This window comes from Herpailurus yagouaroundi, unplaced genomic scaffold, assembly GCF_014898765.1.
Source record: "Herpailurus yagouaroundi ecotype Mexico unplaced genomic scaffold, PumYag 139, whole genome shotgun sequence".
Taxonomy (NCBI): Eukaryota; Metazoa; Chordata; class Mammalia; order Carnivora; family Felidae; genus Herpailurus; species Herpailurus yagouaroundi.
In genome coordinates, this window is record NW_024412394.1 from 35,619,848 (window position 1) to 35,640,277 (window position 20,430).

Below are 20,430 nucleotides of genomic sequence, written 5' to 3' on the forward strand. Positions count from 1 at the left end.
TATCACTTGGGTAAATTCCTAGCAGTCCTATTGCTGGGTCATGGGGTAGGTCTATTTTTAATTTTTTGAAGAACCTCCACACTGTTTTCCAGAGCGGCTGCACCAGTTTGCATTTCCACCAACAGTGCAAGAGGGTTCCTGTTTCTCCACATCCTCGCCAGCATCTGTAGTCTCCTGATTTGTTCATTTTAGCCACTGTGACTGGCGTGAGGTGGTATCTCAGTGTGGCTTTGATTTGTATTTCCCTGGTGATGAGTGACATTGAGCATCTTTTCATGTATCTGTTGGCCATCTGGATGTCTTTTTTGGAAAAGTGTCTTCATGTCTTCTGGCCCATTTCTTCACTGGATCATTTGTTTTTTGGGTGTGGAGTTTGATAAGTTCTTTATAGATTTTTGATACTAGTCCTTTATCTGATATGTCATTTGCAAATATCTTTTCCCATTCCATTCGTTGCCTGTTAGTTTTGTTGTTTCCTTTGTAGTTCAGAAGTTTTTATCTTGATGAGGTCCAAATATCATGTCATTCTTAAATTCTTCGTTGTGTATCTCTAAAGTATAATGAATTTTTAAAAATGTAACTCTCATAGGACTGTTTCATTCAGTAGTATTAATAATAATTTTTTAATAAAAGCTAATACCTTGTCCATTTTCAGTTTTCTCCAGTTACCTGATATATTAATTTTTATAGTTGGTGTGTTGAAATCAGGTTTCAAATAAGAGCAGCACATTGCATTTGGTTAATATGTCTCAAATTTCTTTTAATCTATAATAGTTCATCCATCATGTTGATTTTTTTTGGGGGGGTTGTTGTTATAAGTTTATTTTTGTAATAGAGTTTTGTACATTTTGGATTTGGTTGATTATATCATCATGGTGGCATTTAATATGTTCTTTAAAATAGCTCTCTTATTAAGCATGAAATAAAATTCTAAGTGATAAAAGATGTGTTATAATTTAATCAATGGCATTCTTTTTTCTTTTTGTATATTCTCTCTATATGTGTATGCATGTATATGTATATGTATATGTATGTGTAAAATGGTGAATCTTGATGGGGTTTTGGGGTAATGGTGGCGTTCAGAGCCAATGGCCAGGAAAGAAGAATTGAAGATGCCTTTGGTGCAAAAAAGGTGACTTTATTAAAGCACAAGGACAGAACCCATGGGTAGAAAGAGCTGCACCGGGGTTGTGATGGGTAACTGATTAAATACCTTCAGGTTGAGAGGGGTTTGGATAGATGGTAAGTCTCTAAGGTATTTCGGAAGCAAGGTTTCCAGGGGCTAGCTGCTATTAGGAAAACACCATTTATTACCTTTTAGTAAAACTTTAGTCATGAGATGCTTCAGATGTGTATCATGGGGCAGTAAGCTTGGAATATAATTGCCAGCATTTATCTTGGGGGAGTTGAGATAAAGGAAGTTTCCAAAGGAATTTTTATATGTTAAAGTAGACTTACAGGATCCCAGGGGTCAGGATAATGTTAAGCCAACATTCCCTTTTGCCCCTAGCCAAGTGTCATCAAGGAGGCAGCTAAGCTCCTAGAGGGCCTATTTCCAGGACTTTTCAGTGGGCTGTTGGCAGTAAGGGAATTTAATTTTTCATTTGCCTTTGTTTCCCACATCACAATAGCAAGCACTTAAGCCCCTTTCCTTTGTTCTTGGGTAGCCAGGAGTATCTGAGAAATATCACACATATTCCTCCTTCGGGGGGATGGGCGGTGCTAGCTTGTACTTTGCCCTCAGCTTGTATTATGCTCCCTCATCACACCTTAAAATGACTCTTAGAGCTAATGAAATAGAGTAAAGGCCAATTAATTTCTGTGTCTCAGTTACTGCTTTGTAAACATAGAAGATTAGATAATGATTTCTGGGGATTGTTCTCATTCTAAAAATCTATGAATCTGCACATATGATAAAAAGATCTTATAAACACTAAGCTAGAAACAGATCTAAGTAACTTCTTTGCTTACCTTGAAGTAAACAGAATTTCTTTGCATGTCCCTCAAACTGAATGTCACAATATTAGGGAATAACAGATTTTCCTAAATCTGTTTACTTTATGGACAGAGGAGAGTATAGCTCATAGGCTATAAATCTTAAAAGAAAAAAGCCATTAGAAGGTCTTTTTCTACCCCTCTTCAAATTCCCGGTTTTGCCTTTGCTTGTTTTCTCTGTTGAAACACATCTCAAAGGTTATTCAGTTCATCATATCTTTCTCTATTTCTGGAATTTTCAGATATTTTTATATCTTTGTTGTTTCTTAAGCAGCTAAATTTGCCTCTCTTTGTTGTTTTTGCATCTTCATACCCACCACATGTATCATCAAACAATCTATACCCCTTAGAAGGCAAGCGGTGGGGGCAACTGGGCAAGTGGGAGATCTTCATAATAACAAATAATATTTTCCACATAATTTATACCAAATCTGTGCCCTTATGAAGCACCCACTGCATGTATGCCGGGAATTAGGCTCAATGGGAATAATGACTAACAATACCCGCTTCCTTCTCCTCATGAATTTATGGTCAAATTATTTATACACATTAGTAAGGTGTCAAGGTTATGTACGGAATGAAAGTCAGTGTGGAGTGATTTACAAAGGATAACGACTGTTCACACTTTAATCCACTTTTGCAACTCTGTGGAACATTTGCATATTCTCTTAGGGTTTCTGGGTGACAGCAAGCTGTAGTGAAGCCAGAGTCTCCTGCCAGGATTCCATCAGGAGTTACAGGCTGGCTCTGTGTCCCAGTCTGCATTCAGAGCCAGGATGGGAAAACTTTGCTACAGGAAATGAGATAATGCATCCACAAACTCTTCTCAGGAAAATACGTTACCCTAGGATGTATATTTATGCCCTAGACATTTTAACAGATACATAGCAGTTACCCTCACTTTATTCATGTTATTGATTCACAATCAGTAAGACTGCTCGGTATACCTGTATGTGAAACAAAAGAAAGTTTTTCTGAGTTTTCTCAGTAAAACATTCCAAAATGACATTTTTATATAAAAAAGACAGCAAGGTGGAATAAAGAGTGGGGGCCAGGGATAGAGTGAGAAGACATAGATGGATTTGGGCCTTGGTTTTGCCATTTAAAAGCCACATAACCTTGAGCAAATCCCATAGCCTCAGTTAACTTATTAAATGGAAAAAGGGAATCTCTCTAATTTATAGGAATTTTGAGAGGGTTAAATTAGATAATATGAATGAAAAGACTTCCAAAGTTATGAGGCACATGCGAACAGAAACTTGGCTCATGAATCTACTGGGAGTAGACTATTACTTTGACCCTTAATGGCCCCTTCTTCAGGTTAAATGGAAAAAACAAATATAAAACACTTAAAATGTAAAGGGGCAGTGACATCACTGGCTGAATTGAGTCAAACTCAAAGTTTAAATTCAAATTGGTCAACCTGTGTACATATGGGAGAATTTCATTCTAATGGAAACATTTCGCTAGCCCGCCAACAGCCTCAGAAATGGTTTCCTGTTTACCTTGAAATGGATGTTGTGGTTTGTTCTTAATGATTGGAGGAAGTTCCAGTTCTTGGTGGAATGATCTCATTTAAACATAGAGCAGGATATGAGAAAGAACAATTAACTTGTGGCTCTGATTAATGTTGTATATTTTAGACACAGCTGGATAGATCTATGAATGTAATAATTAATTTTTTTTATTAATTTATTTTTTCCTTTTATGAGTATTTATTGAATACCTATTATGTCTCAGTCATTGTTGTAGGTATTAATAGTGACAACAAAGAATGAAATGTAGTCCTTGCTTTCAGGAATCTGATGGTCTTGTTTAAAAAATAGGCCAAAGAAATCAGTGATTACAGTATAGTATGGGAATTATTTTTTAGAAGTTGGTGTGATCTGTTTGAAATTAGATATTTCTCAGCTATTGCCTCTGGGGTCATTAAAAATTTTTTTTAATGTTTATTCATTTTTGAGGTGGGGGCGGAGAGAGAGAGAGAGAGAGAGAGAGAGAGAGAGAGAGAGGGAGAACACGAGCAGAGGAGGGGCAGAGAGAGAGGGAGACAAAGAATTTGAAGTAGGCTCCAGTCTCTGAGCTGTCAGCACAGAGCCTGCTGTGGGGCTTGAACCCACGAACCATAAGATCATGACCTGAGCTGAAGTGGGATGCTCAACCGACTGAGCCATCCAGGCGCCCCTCTTTGGGCTCATTTTTAACTGTCCTGTGTAAGAATTATAGTTCACAGAAATATACAACAGAAGGTCTACTTTTCAGCTCAGATTCATTGTTAGTTTCCTACCCCCCTAATTCCCAGAAAGCACTTACTCAATTCTCCTTATGTGACCTATAATATCTGACTCTTCCCATTGTAAGTCCTCTACAACATCCTTTTTCTTGTCTCAAATTTACAAATTTCTGCCAGTGCAGAGAGAACATAGTCCCCAGAAATACAGACACAGATTACTTTAAATAGTTTAAGTTAGTTTAAATAGTTCAACAAGAAGGCTGAAACACTGTATACTCACAGCCAATATTTTGTTGAGCAAATTGGAAGAAAGCCAAAACTTTCATAGAAATCAGCTGATAATGATTCACCATTTAAAAATTATAATTTGAAAAGGTACAAGGGAGAGATGATTGTTTAAGAATGAAAGCCCAGAAGCAGGAATATGAGTGTCGACAGCGGGGGACAAGAAGGACACGTTTCTGGTAAGGCCAGGGTCTTTGTCTTGGTTACTCTGGCTCAGTTATCAGGAAGTTTCTAGTGAAGGAGAACTTGATATTAATATCAGAACTTACTGAATACACCACGTACCTCTCTGTTTAGTGGGTACCATTTTCACAGGCGTATATGAAAAATGTAACTCTTTTTCTTGCAAATCAATTTAAATTCTCACTTTCTCAGCTCTCATTCTGCTCGATGGTAGGAAATTTAATCCAGCCAATTCCAGATGAGCTCAGACATCTTCTAGTGTTTTATTTCCCTTCAGGAAAGCATCTAAAGTCTAGAGGGCTTACATAATGCGCTGGCTTGAGGAGAACTCTGTGACCCATGCTGGCATCTGTCGAGATGCCTCTGTTTGCATCAATCTGAGTTCTGCTCCTCTCCAGATCTCCAGCTAACTTCCCAGCTCTTTTACTGTTTTACTTTGCCACTTGCAGATGGACTGCAAAAGATTCCCTGGGCTGTGATCCCACTTGGCCCGGGTTCTTCTGCAGCCATTCATCCCCTATGCACCATAGAGGCAGAAGGAGCTGCCGCCCTAGTGTTCCAGACACACCGACTGCACACGCCCCTCGACTCTGGAACCCCTCAGAATACGTCCTTCCCTGGGGCTCTGCTGAGAAAAGATGACATAGCCGTCTCCTCTACCTTCACTCTGCCTGCGGCTAGTTTGGGGTGGGAGATGCTGATAGAAACTTTGCCCAATCACATTTTCTTTCAAATATTACTGTCATACAACTGGACTGTGCTTTCAAAAATCTGAGAATTTTATGTCTTTGTGCTTTGATTCTGCTCTCCTTGGGGTGGTGGAATACTTATATCTAGCTTGGTAATGAGGTATGAAAAAACACATTATCCTCCTTCACCAGTAAATATAGATATATATTATGAAGTGAAGAGGGTTCTCATTACAAAATGTGCATATAGTCATGCTTGAGAAATCCTCTTCTCTTTGTAAACTACTTGGTTTAATCATGCCTCCAGGTATCTTTACAGGTAAATGTATCCGCTGGGTTTCTCTTTGCATGCACAGTTTCAGTGCTGAGGGCAGGTAAAACTGATAAGCACTACTATATCTGGAGAATTCTAACAGCTTATCTCTGCCTGGAGTAGTAATTAATAGTTGCCTATGTGAAGAGATCAAAGAATTGTAGAAGAGGGATTATGTTAACAGTTTAATTGAGGAACACAGGAAATGATGATTGGTCTAATTTTTTTTACTATCTGTGCTCCTTCTGATATAGAGCTGATAGAAATTTACAGCTGAAAGACCTAAAATGACCATTTTATGGGAAACTCCTTGAGGAAAAAAAAAAAACCTATGTATATATTCATTATATTAGTCCTTTCTTGTGGAACACATAATAGACCCTTAAATTTTGTTGTACGAGTATGTTTTGAGGCTACTGTAGTACCTAGTTGCCCATAAATTTTGTTGGAAAATGTTGCTATTTTCCAAGCATATTCCTTAGGACACAGTGTCCCACAAGAAGCCAAAAGACAAAAATAAAAAATAAAGCAAAACGACAGAGAAGAGTTTCATGGCAGGGAAGTTTGAGAAACAGCTGTTTATCACATGCAACATTGAGAGACCATTTTGAATAATATTGTACCAAAATTCCTCCTCTTTTTCTTCCTGTATCCCCTCTGCACATATGCTACTTTCTTCCTTTCCTCATTTATTAAACATTAGAATTTAGCATACTTTTTTCTTTTTTATTAGCTATAGCTGATAATCATGACAGTCGTGATTTATTAAATCACAAGGCATAGCACTGTGGTGGGAGGGGGCTTGGGGGAGACAGGAAGACCTCCAGGTTGAGCTTCATTTATTTCAGATGTCTCAAGTATATGACTTTTTCACATTCTTAATAATAGTTTTCATCTGAGACAGTGCTCAAGGTTGAAAAAAGCACATTGGAAATCCACTCAAAGTCTTAGGAAAAGTTTCTAGTGTGTGAAAAAACGCCAATAGTCAAGCAGCTTGAGGAGTTTCCTTATCCACTTTCCGACGTGTTTAAAATTCATTTAAGGTGCACCTGGGTGGCTCAGTCAGTTCACTGTCTGATGCTTGGTTTCAGTTCAGGTCATGATCTCCCAGTTCATGAGTTCGAGCCCCACATAGGGCACTGTGCTTGTGATTCTCTTTCTCTCCCTTTCTCTCTGACCCTCCTGTGCTCTCTCTCTCTCTCTCTCTCTCTCTGTCTCTCTGTCTCTCTCAAAATGAATAAATAAACTTAAAAATATTATTTAAAATTTAATCTTCCTGATTTTCTTCATGTAAACATGCTATTTTTTTATTTCGGAGTGCTAAGTTATAGAAAGAAAGCTGCCATAAATCATTAAATAATATGCTGAACTGTAAATATGAATCATCAGTAGGATTCCAATATATTTATTTATTCTATTTATATACCAGTCTATTTCTAAAACAATTTGAAAGGGCATATTATTTCATATAGAGGCTTTTAAAAATGAAGGCCATAATGGATTCAGTGAACATAGCTGTAATTATTATTCCAGCCCTGAAAGCCACTGTGATGAAGTCATGGAATTATGATCTCTTCTAAGCTTATAATTTTGTGTGAACATATGTACAAGTTTATATTACTTCAGCAGGATCCTTGGAAAGAATCACATACTGGAAACATTTAAGACAACATAGGTCTTTCTGATCTGTTAATAAAGTAAACAATATTGATTTTAAAAGAATAAATCATATGTTAGGACAAAAATGTCGAGTCCTTTGTGTGGGGTGATAGTTCTGTTTTTCCTTCTCTTCAAAAATGGATAAATAGCTATGCAGTTGTTTCTATTGTCAAAATGTAACGAACATATCCTCAAAGTCTATTTAGGCTACATCAGCATCACTTTAAGGTTTTTTTCTTCTTTGGGTTTATTCTAGGCCCTGAGTTTATCTCTTAAACTAGGTAGAACCAGTTCTCTAGAATAATCGGGACATCAGTTAGTAGTCAGTCCTAGGGCACAGGGAGGAAAGAAAACATTTCAGGGCTATTAGATACCTAACACCCACTTCTCAAGAGCCTGAACTTGGTGAGAAAAGGGCCTGGCCATCCAAGTGTCTGCACTTGGAGATTCTGCAGAGAGGTTTTCCCTTTACAATGATTCCTTTATGTAGCCCATGTTTGACTGTACAATGTGGCAAGACAGAAATGAAAACTGTGAATTGATCTACCTGCTCAGGAAGCCAAACTTATAAAAAAAGAAAATAATTCATTTGACTCTTCTGACCTCTTTACCCTGTCTGAGAGTCCAAAAGGAACTTGGCCTTTTCTTTTACCTTTTTTTCTGCTTCTGCAACTTGGCATAAGTTGTGAATTTGGCAACAGGATTGAAAGTCTCTTTTTGTTCAGGGAAAAATATATCCAAGGACCTATAATTCTGAACTTTCAAGGAAAAGCAAACATGAAAGCACTATGTCATAATTTAGCTGAATTGCTGATGACTTTTAAAACATTAAAAACTCATTTATTCAAATGACTTGCATTTTACATACTTATTGTAAAAAACTAAAATGATATGAAGAAATAAAACAAAATCAACCATAATTATATTATCCAAAGAGGTACCCTGTTAACCTTTTAGTGTTTTCCCTAAATATAATATGTGTTTAGGAATATAATAGGCATTAAATTATAATTTTCACGCATTTGACAGTTCTGTCTATGGCCATGATAATCTTAGCAGTTAATATTAGAGAGAACCAGTGCAATCTTAGTGTCTTTTATGGCAAAGAATAAATGACATGGAGAATGGCATTGGCATTAGGGAGATCGGCATCATTTAAAACTCTTTCTAACAACCATGTGAGTGAACTTGGAAGCTGATTCTCTCTCTGGTCAAGAGTTCAGATGAGACCTCAGCCTTGACCAACAGCTTGACTGCAGTCTTATGAAAGACACTGAACCAGAGACATCTAGTTAAGCCACACCTGAATTCCCATTGCAGAGAAACTGTGACATAATGTTTGTTGTTTTAAATTTTTTTAATGTTTATTTTCCTTTTGAGAGAGAGAGAGAGAGAGAGAGAGAGACAGAATGAGTGGGAGAGGGGGAGAGAGAGAGGGAGTCACAGAATATGAAGCAGGCGCCAGGCTCTGAGCCCCAACATGGGGCTCAAACTCATGACCTGTGAGATCATGACCTGAGCCAAAGTTGGACACTCAACCGACTGAGCCACACAGGTGCCCCATGCTTGTTGTTTTAAATCACTAAGTTTTGGGTGATTTATTATGGAGAAATAAATAGCTAAGACATAACATAAAATAGTTAAATGAACCTTGGTCATTACACAAACTCCACTACTCAGTTTACTGTGGAATGTTGTTCAAGCCACTTAACCACTCAACTAATTTTTCAGTTCCTTCTTTGTAGGTTTTGGCTAGATTAATGTTTCCTAAACTTCAGTCATTTATTTAAAACCTTCTAATACTTTGTATATCTACTTACAGTCTCTACTGTTATTTACTGAGTTCTTTGAATTGTATCATTATGCAAAATTACCCTTTATCCATTTAGACCATTATTTAGCAAACATCTCTTTGCTAAATTTTGCTAGTCTTCCAGTGATTACAAGTTGGTAAAAGATTTTTTCCTCTTCCTGGCAACTTTATTACTAGATGATATCTTTCAGTGAATGAAAGTCTCACATAAAATTTGGCCAAATGTGGAAATATTCACTGCATTTTACCCAAACTAAGATACTATCTGTTTTAAGATGCACAGTAGTTCTGTGGATTATTGAGAATGAAAGAAACACAACTAATCATAATTATAAAATGCCATTGATTCTAAGACACATCCAATTCCAGGCATGTTAAAATGTGAGAAAACTGTGCACTTTAAGATTAAGGACATAAGGTATTAGCAACTAAGCATCAAAGGAGGTTGTCAATTCTGTCATTACCTTTGAAGTCATAATTCTGCCCTAAGTACACTGGCCCTACCAAAAAAAAAAAGCTTTTGCCCAAATGACATCAGAGTTTTCTGATGCCAGTTTTCTGATTACAGTGTTATTATAGCCATCTCTGTAATAGTATCAGGCTAATCTGGGTCCTCTCTGCAATGGAAGGACGCAGGATCAATACAGCTCTGGATATGGGCTGCACCACTGTGGTTTGGCAGTGCCCATGGGAGGGTGGTAGGGTCAGTTCAGTATTCCTAACTCATCACCTGTCTTGAATAATACTCATTTAAGCTAATAAAGATTATTTCTAACACGACTTACAATTATTGACCAATAATCGTAATAATACCATGACACAAAGCATTTGGTATAGGTTTGAATAGGGACTTGTTATCTTTTAAGGATAGTTCTCTTTAGGTTTTGAGTCCTCATTAGAGCCTCAAAGGGTAATCAATCATCCTTGGAATATAGATTGGAAACAACTTATTTAACATGCATATCCTGCTGTTCACACTGAAGCATTGTAAAATAAATGATCATATCCATAGTATAAAAACACCTGTTTTACCAAAGAAAATTTATTTAGATAGGAAACTATGTTATCATGACTGTAATTAGAAAGTGGGTACCAATGCTATAAACTGAAGTCACCTATAGAACACAATGCATCACAACCCTGGGTACCATTGCCTAGTTAAAGCTCTAAGCTGAGGCCAGTTCTCTTTGTTAAAAAAAAAAAAAAAAAAAAAAAAAAGATTAGTCACTGAGATTCTTTTCCTTGACTTAGTCAGAAGGGGGAAAACTGAAAAGGGAGTCATTTCCTTAGAATGTTATTCAAAGTTATGTTAAAGCTCTGTGATTGTACCACCAGGGTCTAGGTCTTACATTTTATGAAAAACTAGGTTAGATGATTTCAAAGTCTCTGACAACTTTAATATCCTTTGAAATCCAAATTTTCTCTTTCTTTTGTGAAGTTATGAATGGAAATTTGTGTCAGCTCAGAAAATAGTACATAGGTCATTGGCATCTGTTGCTGTGAATACTGGAAGGAGTGAAGTATTTATGTTTTTTAATGATTTCATTAATAAATGAGAACATTATAGGCAATTACATGTTTTTTCCTCATGGTGCTTATATTATGTATTTATAATATTTGTACTACAGATTTTTAGGCTTTCTTAAAAATGTAGGCCCAAGCCTCCCGATTTAGTAAAAAACCCAAATGGTTTACTTGTGTAAAAGCCTTCAGGATTTAAGCTTTTTGTTTGTTTGTTTGTTTGTTTGTTTGTTTGTTTTCTGTTTTACCTGTCAGGGATAATACAGCAGTATCTGGTACAACTTGATTTTTGGCATTACTTTATCTTTACTTCACGGTTGTAGGATTCACATGCTGCATTGGATAAATACTTCCAAGTGTCCCTTACGAAAGTAATCATGATGTCAGCTGAGCTAAAAGAACCCATACTGATAACCAATAGTTTGGTTTTCCATCTTCTTTGTGTGACATATTTGGAAGAAGATCTGCATTCTTTATAGTTCACCACAGAAGAGAACTATTTTCTATATACAATGAAAAAGAAATGTTTTATGACTTTTAGGGAGTGATATGGATTCTGGTGCCTGGAATTAGGTGGATAACTCTCACCTATACATTTCCAAAAGTGGGATGAGGTGCTCAGGAACAGACAGTTACCCACTTCATACATTTTTTACCATTTGTGTTAAAGCTTATCCTCAACTATGCATTTTATTTTCCTGACTAAAAATTTAGGAGAGATATCTATTTCAGTTCTTTGAAAAACAATTCTCTAGCAATATAGCTGAATTTCCTTCATATAATTTGACCAAGAGCGTGAAAAAACAAACAGTGTTTCTATTAGACTTGTATTGACAACTGGTAGATATTATCTCTTACTGAAACCTTCTGATCTCCAATAGTCAGTCTTACATTTTATTTTAATGCTTTATTGCATTTTAAACATTTATGATATTTAATGTTGAAATTAGTGTTTTGTTTCTCTTTAATATTATCATACTTGTTCCAAGGAGTGGGTTTTTGTAGCATTCTAAGTACATATTAATAACCAAAGTAGATTGTATTGAGATAAGCTATAAGAGCACAAAGGCAACCAAAAGTAAAATTAGCAATTAATATATGCTGCTTTTTAAAATGCTTTTCCAACTTTCTAGTAGCACTTACTCATTATGTTTTTGATTCTTTATGCTTCCACACTTCCATCTATCAATATTCATATATTCTCTGTCTCACTCCCACATGAGATAACATGATCGCTTAACCATCTCTAAGGTATTAGTATTGACAGCTGCAATATTCTTCAAAGGCAGCAATGTGGTTTGACAACTGCCTTTTATCCAATCTAGAGCAATAACCAACAGTGACAATTTTGGCACTGTGGGAAGAAAGTGACAAAGAGTTTTTTGTTGTAATTTGTAAGGGATTTTTTGGGTATGCATTAAACTCCACCATGCAGATGGCTAAATATGGCACAGATTTTATCTGAAGGAGAGCATAATCTTGCATTACAGTTATAGTTTTTGCTTACTCTGCTAACAGAGCATTTTTTTTTTTGCAAAAGAATATGTTTCTCATTGAGATACAGTCATGCCAAGTCTGAAATTTAAAATCCAAAACATATTGTATTATCTAAGAGCAAACAAAGCTTTGGAAAAAATTATCTGATGGAAAATTACTAGATCCCCACCCCCCCTCCGCCAGTACCCAAATATATTTGTCTTTAAACATTTATCAACTAATTATTTTATACTTTTAGGGAAACTAGCATTTATTTGGGGAAACTTATAGTGTATTAAAACCAGTAAGGAAAGGGATGATAACCTTGAAATTTATACTACATATCCATTTCAGAGATATTAACACTGTCACAAAAGTTTGATTTCTAAATCTATATAATTTATTTAGCTCATTTCTTTTTACACTGAGATGGACCATGGGTAAATGTTAAAACCATTGTATAATGTTAATCCCATATGAATTGTACCAATTTGACAACTGTGTGGTTGGATGTGCAAAAGAACGGATCATTGAGGGTGTATAGGTTATTGCATGTATATAGGTACATTTGTCAGTAGTTGTATTTTTAACCACATGTTGTCTTAGAGTTCCTGCCTTTCATTTCATTTGTCCTGCGACCTGTGCTTATTCTGAGATATAACCAATTCATACACTCAAGACAGAAAGGCCTTACCGAGGGTAAGAGCAGACAGTGAAGGGAGTGATTAACAAAACTGATTCTATACTCAGCCAAACTCTGTTTCCACCACTTGGTTATGGGAGTCCTTTAACCCCAGTGACTTTAGCTATAACACTGGGATTATAACAAACCCGAGTGTGATGACCACATATATAAAACAATAACACCATGCCTGGTACATAGAAAATACACTTCTTTTTTTTTTTTTATTTATTTTTATTTTTTATTTTAGAGAGAGGAGAGAGAGAAAGAGCAAGCAAGCAGGGGAGGGGCAAGGGAGGTGCAGAGGGAGACAGAGAATCTTTTATTTTTTTTAAATTTTATTTATTTATTTTGAGAGAGGCAGAGGCAAAGGCAGCATGAGCAGGGGAGGGGCAGAGAGAGAGGGAGAGAAAGAATCTCAAGCAGGCCCTGCACCTTCAGCGCAGAGCCTGATATTGGGCTTGAACCCACGAACTGTTAGGTCATGACTTGAGCTGAAACCAAGTATTGGCCACTTAACTGACTGAGACACCCAGGCGCCCCAAGAGAGAGAGTCTTAAGGAGGCTGCACGGTCAGTGTGTAGCTCGACATGACACAGGGCTCCATCACATGACCCTGGGACCATGACCTGAGCTGAAGTCAAGAATTTGTCACTCAACTGACTGACGGTACTTTCAAGCGCCCTGAGAGTACACTTCTAATGCTAAATTTTATATCTCTTTTAATCTTAGGGGTTAAAATTGTCCAGCAGATGTTGGAGGTTGAGAGTATGGTGGCTGGGATTGTGATAGATAAAATTAATGATAATAACCCCAGTTGTACATGAATTCTATGTATTTTTCTTTTTTCTTAGGCTGATTCCCTCTTCCAGAAATGTTTCCTTATTTTAACAAGATTGAAGTCAGATATGGTGATGTAGAGAAAAAGCACTGCGCTTTAGAATGAGGAGATTTTGTTTCTGGTCTTGGCTTTGCCACTTATCTGCTGGAAATGAGGGTGGTTTCCTGTGAGGTCTGTGACTACGCCAGGTGTGGGCTTGGGGCAGCTGATCTAGACAGGTAATCTGTGTGCCACCCTTTCTCACCCATCCTGCTCTGAATCTTCCAGAGTCAAAAAAGGTACAGCTCGGCAATTAAGGATGTTTGATCAGCAAGGCTCCCCTATTAGAACTTCCCTAAATTGACTATTGTGGTAACAAAGTTGTGGTCAGCTGCTTGGTAGGTACTACAGAAGTGTCCTCCAGCCTTTTACACCTAATACGTGGCACGATACTTTCCAGTCTTTTTTATTACCATTCTATTTTAACTCAGACACCACAACAGCCATTTGGAGTCAGAGAATCCTAGATGATCCTGAAATCATATGGTTCTCAAGAAGCAAAATGAAACAAAATTTAAAAATAGACAAACCACCTCCCTCCCTTCTAAACAATTCCAAAAGCCATGTTAAAGTATGCTTCTTAAACCTTCCTATAAGCCTGAGTCCATTGGGTCCTTCCGTCATCCTGGAGTCTTGGGCTCAGAACCAAGACTGTCATGTATGAATTATTTGATGACCTCTTCTTCAGGGAGAAGTACAGTGTTGGTTTCAGGGTGCCTGTATCATTTCTATTGCCACATCCAAGACACCTTCTACTCTCAAGGACCTCCCAGGGGTGCTCCTTATATCTTGGTGGAGTGCCTGATGGCCTACCCAGACCCAATTGGGCCCCAGATAGATAGGTCATTGTCTTTGAATTATATCCTTCTCTCCAGTTCTTCCTCTACATTCACACTTTCTCAAGTTTTAACTAATAGTATATGATTCATGCTGACATTCTAATGGGACTGATGACATTCACCCACTTTTTGGGTATCATTTTTGTAGGTAAACTTTTTGGGACATGCAATGCATTGCTTTTAGTTTCTAAATTCAGGGATTTTCCTTTCTCATCCCCCTACTTCCCTTCCTTCCCAACACTCTCCCTCCTTTCTTCCTTCCTTCCTGTCTGCCTTTCTTTCTTCCCTCCTTCCTGTCTTTCTTTCTTTCTTTCTTTCTTTCTTTCTTTCTTTCTCTTCCTTCCTTCCTTCATTTTTTCTTCCTTCCTCCCTTCCTCCCTCCCTCCCTCCCTTCTTCCCTCCTCCCTCCTTTTCTTTCTTTCTTTCTTTCTTTCTTTCTTTCTTTCTTTCTTTCTTTCTCTCAGTTCATGAAAAAGGAGCAAATAAGAGATGGCATTGTTCCTAAGGACATTTTATTGATAGCCAAGTATTTGCGAAATAAAAGCTTACTTTGGTTTAAAAGCCATTTTATGTCTTTTACTCTTTGTATATCCTAAGGTTCTTTGTGAGGATAGGTTAGTTTTGTAACAATTCCCAGGGACATGAAACGGCCTTTCATTCTAAAAGAAAATAAACTGAAAGCAGGGCTTGGGAGGGTAGCATAGTGTTTCCTAATTTGAGAAAACTCCCAGGAGCAGTTCTGTTTACTAATACCTGGATCCCCCAGTTGCAGTAAATGGAGCATTCTTCTGCCCAGCTTGTCCTTGTTCCTTGCATCTAATGTCTGCTCCCAAACAGATGTTCTGGCCCCACACTGATTCCCACCTCGCAGCTCTTGGCTGCTGCGCAGCTCGTTTCTCAGCATAGATTTCTCCTGGGGCAGAGGAAGGCCAGACCCCAACACCTGGACGGTCTTTTAATGACCTTTGCTTTTGTTATTTTCTGCTTAATCATCATATGATTTACTTCTTTTTATTGCTGCTATCCCTTCCCCACCTCTCATTCCAGACACAAGGACCCGCCTCTTCTGAAGGAGTAAAATTTTGTTTCTATTCAGAAGCAGAGACCGTATTTTACAGGTTTTTAAATTCTCAAGACACAATTATAACAAATACAGAGTGAATTTATAAGTTAATAAAATTTCCAGTGTTGCTCAATGTACATACATTTCAGGAGTCACCAGATTCTCTTAAAAAAAGAAAAGGACTTTCATTAGTTCACTCATTTTCTTACTCCCATATTTATTTTATACAGTCTGCTTTTAGTCCTCTTCACTAATGGATGAGAACAGAAACCGTGTATTCCTTAATATGCAATTGAATCCTGAACCCATTTGCCTTCGGAATGCATTCTGTGTTTACAGGCAGTTTCATATGTCTAAAGCCTGGGAGAGACACTACCAATAAATCAAGTGGTCTGGACATCTCCCAATTTAGGAGGAACTGGGAATATTTCCAATTTCCTCTTCTATTTTTCTCTCCCTCCCTCTCCCCTTGCTATACATGAACATCTTGGTCTCATTCTGAGGCAAAGAATGAGCAGAAATGCCCTCTCATGCTGGGAAGGAGAAGAATTTAAATATCTGAGGCTAAAGGACTTGTTTGTATGGAACGTTCAAAATAATCAGACTTAAAATTTGTTAGACAATCAATGCGTGTATTTGCTTACTACATGCCCAGGGCTTTGGGGAGATAAGATAGAGCCCAATCTTAAGGCAGGGGAGGCAGGCCACTATGTACAGAAAAAAAATTCATGCAACACAGTAATAACAGCACTTTGGATGACCCAGACAATAAAAACTATGAGCCTTCAGAGGAAGGATAAATTATTTCAGCTGGGGGCGAAGAGGAGTGACTAATAGGTGGGAGAAATTTTATCTAGGCCTGGGATGATGGAATGATTTATCCTGGTAGAGTGAATTACAGGTGTTCCAAATTGAGGGAATGGCTTGAACAAAGGTACAGAGGCAAGACATAGCCATTTGGGTCGAGAGAACAGGACAGATATGTGAGAGTAATGGCATGTAAGAGAGGAGAACAGCATAGTGATTTTACAGTGTTTTTCTGTGTTGAATGAACAAGGCATGGCATGGCAGAATCACTAAAATGGAAGGACATTATAGGACAACTAGACAGCTAGTGGCCTATAAAGAAAAGCCAGCTACAAATTACTTTTCATAAGATAAAAGTATATAGTAAAAACTCTTTGAATAGGGTGGCAACCAGGGTCATCTTCACACAAGGTCTCACTCTAGGAGGGCCTTGTGCTTGGTTTAATGCTCCACTATTGCTTTCTTGAACCTCTTAATTTTTGAACAAGGGACTCAACATTTTTATTTTGCCCTGAGCTCCACAGACAATGTTAGCTGATCCTGCTGTTCAGCAATAGAAATTAATGAAGGGAACATGAACAAGAGCATGAGGAAGGAGGAGGGGAATCTACAGAGTCACAACAGTGTAAGAATCTGCAGACTCATAAATCGGGAGTCTCACGGCACCGGCAGTACAGGAAGATTAGGACTGGGGCCAGGGGATTACTCTGAGCAGTTGTTCTGTTTGGAACCACTGCATTTAAGTATTGAAGGCCAGGGATATGTAATAAGGCAAGATGTGGGTGAAAAAAAATGGCAAAGTGGTAAGTTAGAAGTTGGATAGAAAGTGAAGGAAGGCATGCATTTTAGATGTCAGGATCGAGAAAAATGAGAGCTCAAAATAAAGCAAGAGAGCAGGTACAAGTGGAGAACACAGGGAGTAGAATTGAGGGGTCCCAAAATGCTGACTCCTTAGGGTAGGGCCTCCTGTGAAGGCAGGGAGAAACCCATCTCCCACAAGAAGACGTGCTCAAGGCTGGTCACGGTAGGATAGGCTGATCCCAAACAGGAACCTGGAAACCGGGCCCTCGGCAGGGAACGGAGGGGCCACTTCTCTTTGTAGTTCTGTGCTTCTCAAAGTACTAAAAGTTTTTTTTCATTCTTAGAGCTACAGGAAAAAACATGCACATTTCTAAGAATTGGAAGAAATGCAATTGGAAGAAAAAGTCACATGGAAGGTTAAGATAAGCCTTGAAAACTTTATTTAAAAAAATTTTTTTTTACATTTATTGATTTTTGAGAGACACAGAGAGACAGAGCACAAGTGAGGGAGGGGCAGAGATAGAAGGAGACACAGAATACAAAGCAGGCTCCAAGCTGTCAGCACAGAGCCCAATGTGGGGCTCAAACTCACAAACCGCGAGATCATGACCTGAGCCAAAGTCGGACGCTTAACCGACTGAGCCACCCAGGTGCCCCAGGCCTTGAAACTTTAAAGACATTTCTGCTCTCAGCCACTTGCTTGCCCCATTCACTCTGGCTTGCCAGGGACCTGTCAGGGACTGAATGTCATGGCCCTTGGCAAGTGGCTATGGGCTTGAGAATCGCTTAGGGAGTTTTAAAAGTTTTCCACTTCTGGACAGTCTGAGTTAGTAGAATTTGTATTTAAAAAAGGTTTTGGAGGTGAAAGATACATGGCTGCCCTAGGACTTCCTTTCTTTTTTTCTCCTTTCTTCCCCTCTTCCTTTTCTCTCTCCCCTCGTCCCTTTTTTCCTCCTTCCCTGGCTCTCCCCTTCTTTTCCTTCTCTGCTTCCTCTCTTCCTTTTCCCCTCCTTTCCGTCCCTTTCTCCACCTCCCCTCATCCCACCCTTCTTCTCCCCCCACCTCCATCTCTCTCACTCGGTCTCTGTCTCAGGAATCTAGCCGTGTTTTGGGGTAAAAACTATCCTTTTTTTATTTTTATTTAAAAAAATTTTTTTCAACGTTTATTTATTTTTGGGACAGAGAGAGACAGAGCATGAACGGGGGAGGGGCAGAGAGAGAGGGAGACACAGAATCGGAAACAGGCTCCAGGCTCGGAGCCATCAGCCCAGAGCCTGACGCGGGGCTCGAACTCACAGACCGCGAGATCGTGACCCGGCTAAAGTCGGACGCTTAACCGACTGCGCCACCCAGGCGCCCCAAAACTATCCTTTTTTTAAATGTTTATTTATTTATTTTGAGAGAGAGCACTAGTGGGTAGGGGCGGAGAGAGAGGGAGAGCAGGCTCTCCACTGTCAGCACAGAGCCCTACACAGGCTTGATCTCACAAACCACAAGATCATGACCTGAGCCGAAATCAAGAGCCGGATGCTCAACCGACTGAGCCACCCAGGCGCCCCAAGGGACAGTCCTGTTCTTAGTATATGTGCTGCTGAACTGAACTCTGGGACAATCCCAAATCGTGTGTACTAAACAAGGACCTTCAAGTTGAAGTGAAGTAAGCCATAACTTATAAATTAGGCTTAAGCCGTTGAAAATATGCCATTATTTCTGTTTGTTTTTTTCTGTTATCCGAACTTTAATAAAATATTATTTAAAAGATTATAGACAAGTCTGTAATGCTATTGGGTGCTAAAGGAAGAGTCCTATATCTTCTTAAGCCAGCTTGTCTGAAAGGGGTGCTGATTGCAGAGAGGTCTCTGAGGGAACTGTGGGGTGTCTGGGCTACAAAGTCCAGCTACCTTCTCTGCTGAAGAGCCTCCTCCCACAACTGACTTGGAGGGTTTGGGAGCATTGCATTATATTTAATAAACCAGCAGGTTTCCTATTTTTGGTCTCAGATTATCAAAAACTGCTGTGAAATAAAGCCTAGGAGAAATTGGTGGGTGCTGAGGATAAAGCAGCAATTGATTGCAGAGGCTTACAATGACTGAGTAAAGATGAACGGGGAGATAAAAGTGACTGAGAAGAGTACAGTGTCAGGCCTGGGTGACTGTGTTTATTGTGGTTCACTCAGAAATGGGGGGTAAGGAAATCTACCTTTGGTGGAAATACAAGGAACACTTTTTAGTTTGAGAGACAGCAGGATTCCAGGGGGAGCTATCCAGGACGTAACTGAGATGGGGGCCAGAAGCTGCTAGAAGAAGAGCCCTGGACAGAGACAGGTTTAATAATGAGAGCGGACATGTACATGTGCTGGGCTTCACCTTGTGCCAAATACTGTGCTTAGCATTTTATATGCGTTTTTCTTTCTTGTGGCAGAAAAAACATCAGGTGATCTATAAATCTTACAGGGAAAGCTGGTGTCTCATGGAGAACAAAGACTAGACTTGCATGAGATCTTGTTACTATGTTTTGGTTCTATACTTAAGCCATATCCTTGATTCATTAAAAAGGTGTTTACTTCAAGGTATCCCTTACTCTTGTGTCTAAGATGTTCATTTTGTCCATTACTTTGTGTGTGTGTGTGTGTGTGTGTGTGTGTGTGTGTGTGTGTATGTGTGTGTGTGTGATAATTGACATATCAAGATAATTTAGGGGCTCCTGGGTGGCTCAGTTGGTTAAGTGTCCGACTTTAGCTCAGGTCATGATCTCATGGTTCGTGGGTTCAAGCCCTGCATTGGTCTCTATGCTGACAGCTTACAGCCAGGAGCCTGCTTTGGATTATGTGTCTCCCTCTCTCTCTCTGCCCTCCCCCAGCCCCCACTTGTGCATGCTCTCTCTCTGTGTCTCAAAAACAAATAAACATTTAAAAAATATATAATTTAGAGGAACAAGATACAGTGAGGTTGTCATTATAAGCTTTAGAAATAAATAAAAGACATCAACTACATTTTTACATTTGCTTCTAGGTTTCAGAAACTCAAGCAGGCTTAAGGTCAGGCTGGTTAGTCAGAGTATCCTGGGGTTTAGTAGACACTTTTCAGTTGTGACCAATCAAAATTTTTGAACATCTTCCCTCCATGTTGGTAATTCTTGAGTCTCAACTTTTTAAGAAAACTAAAAATCTGTGTCTCCTTCGTGGCTATGAA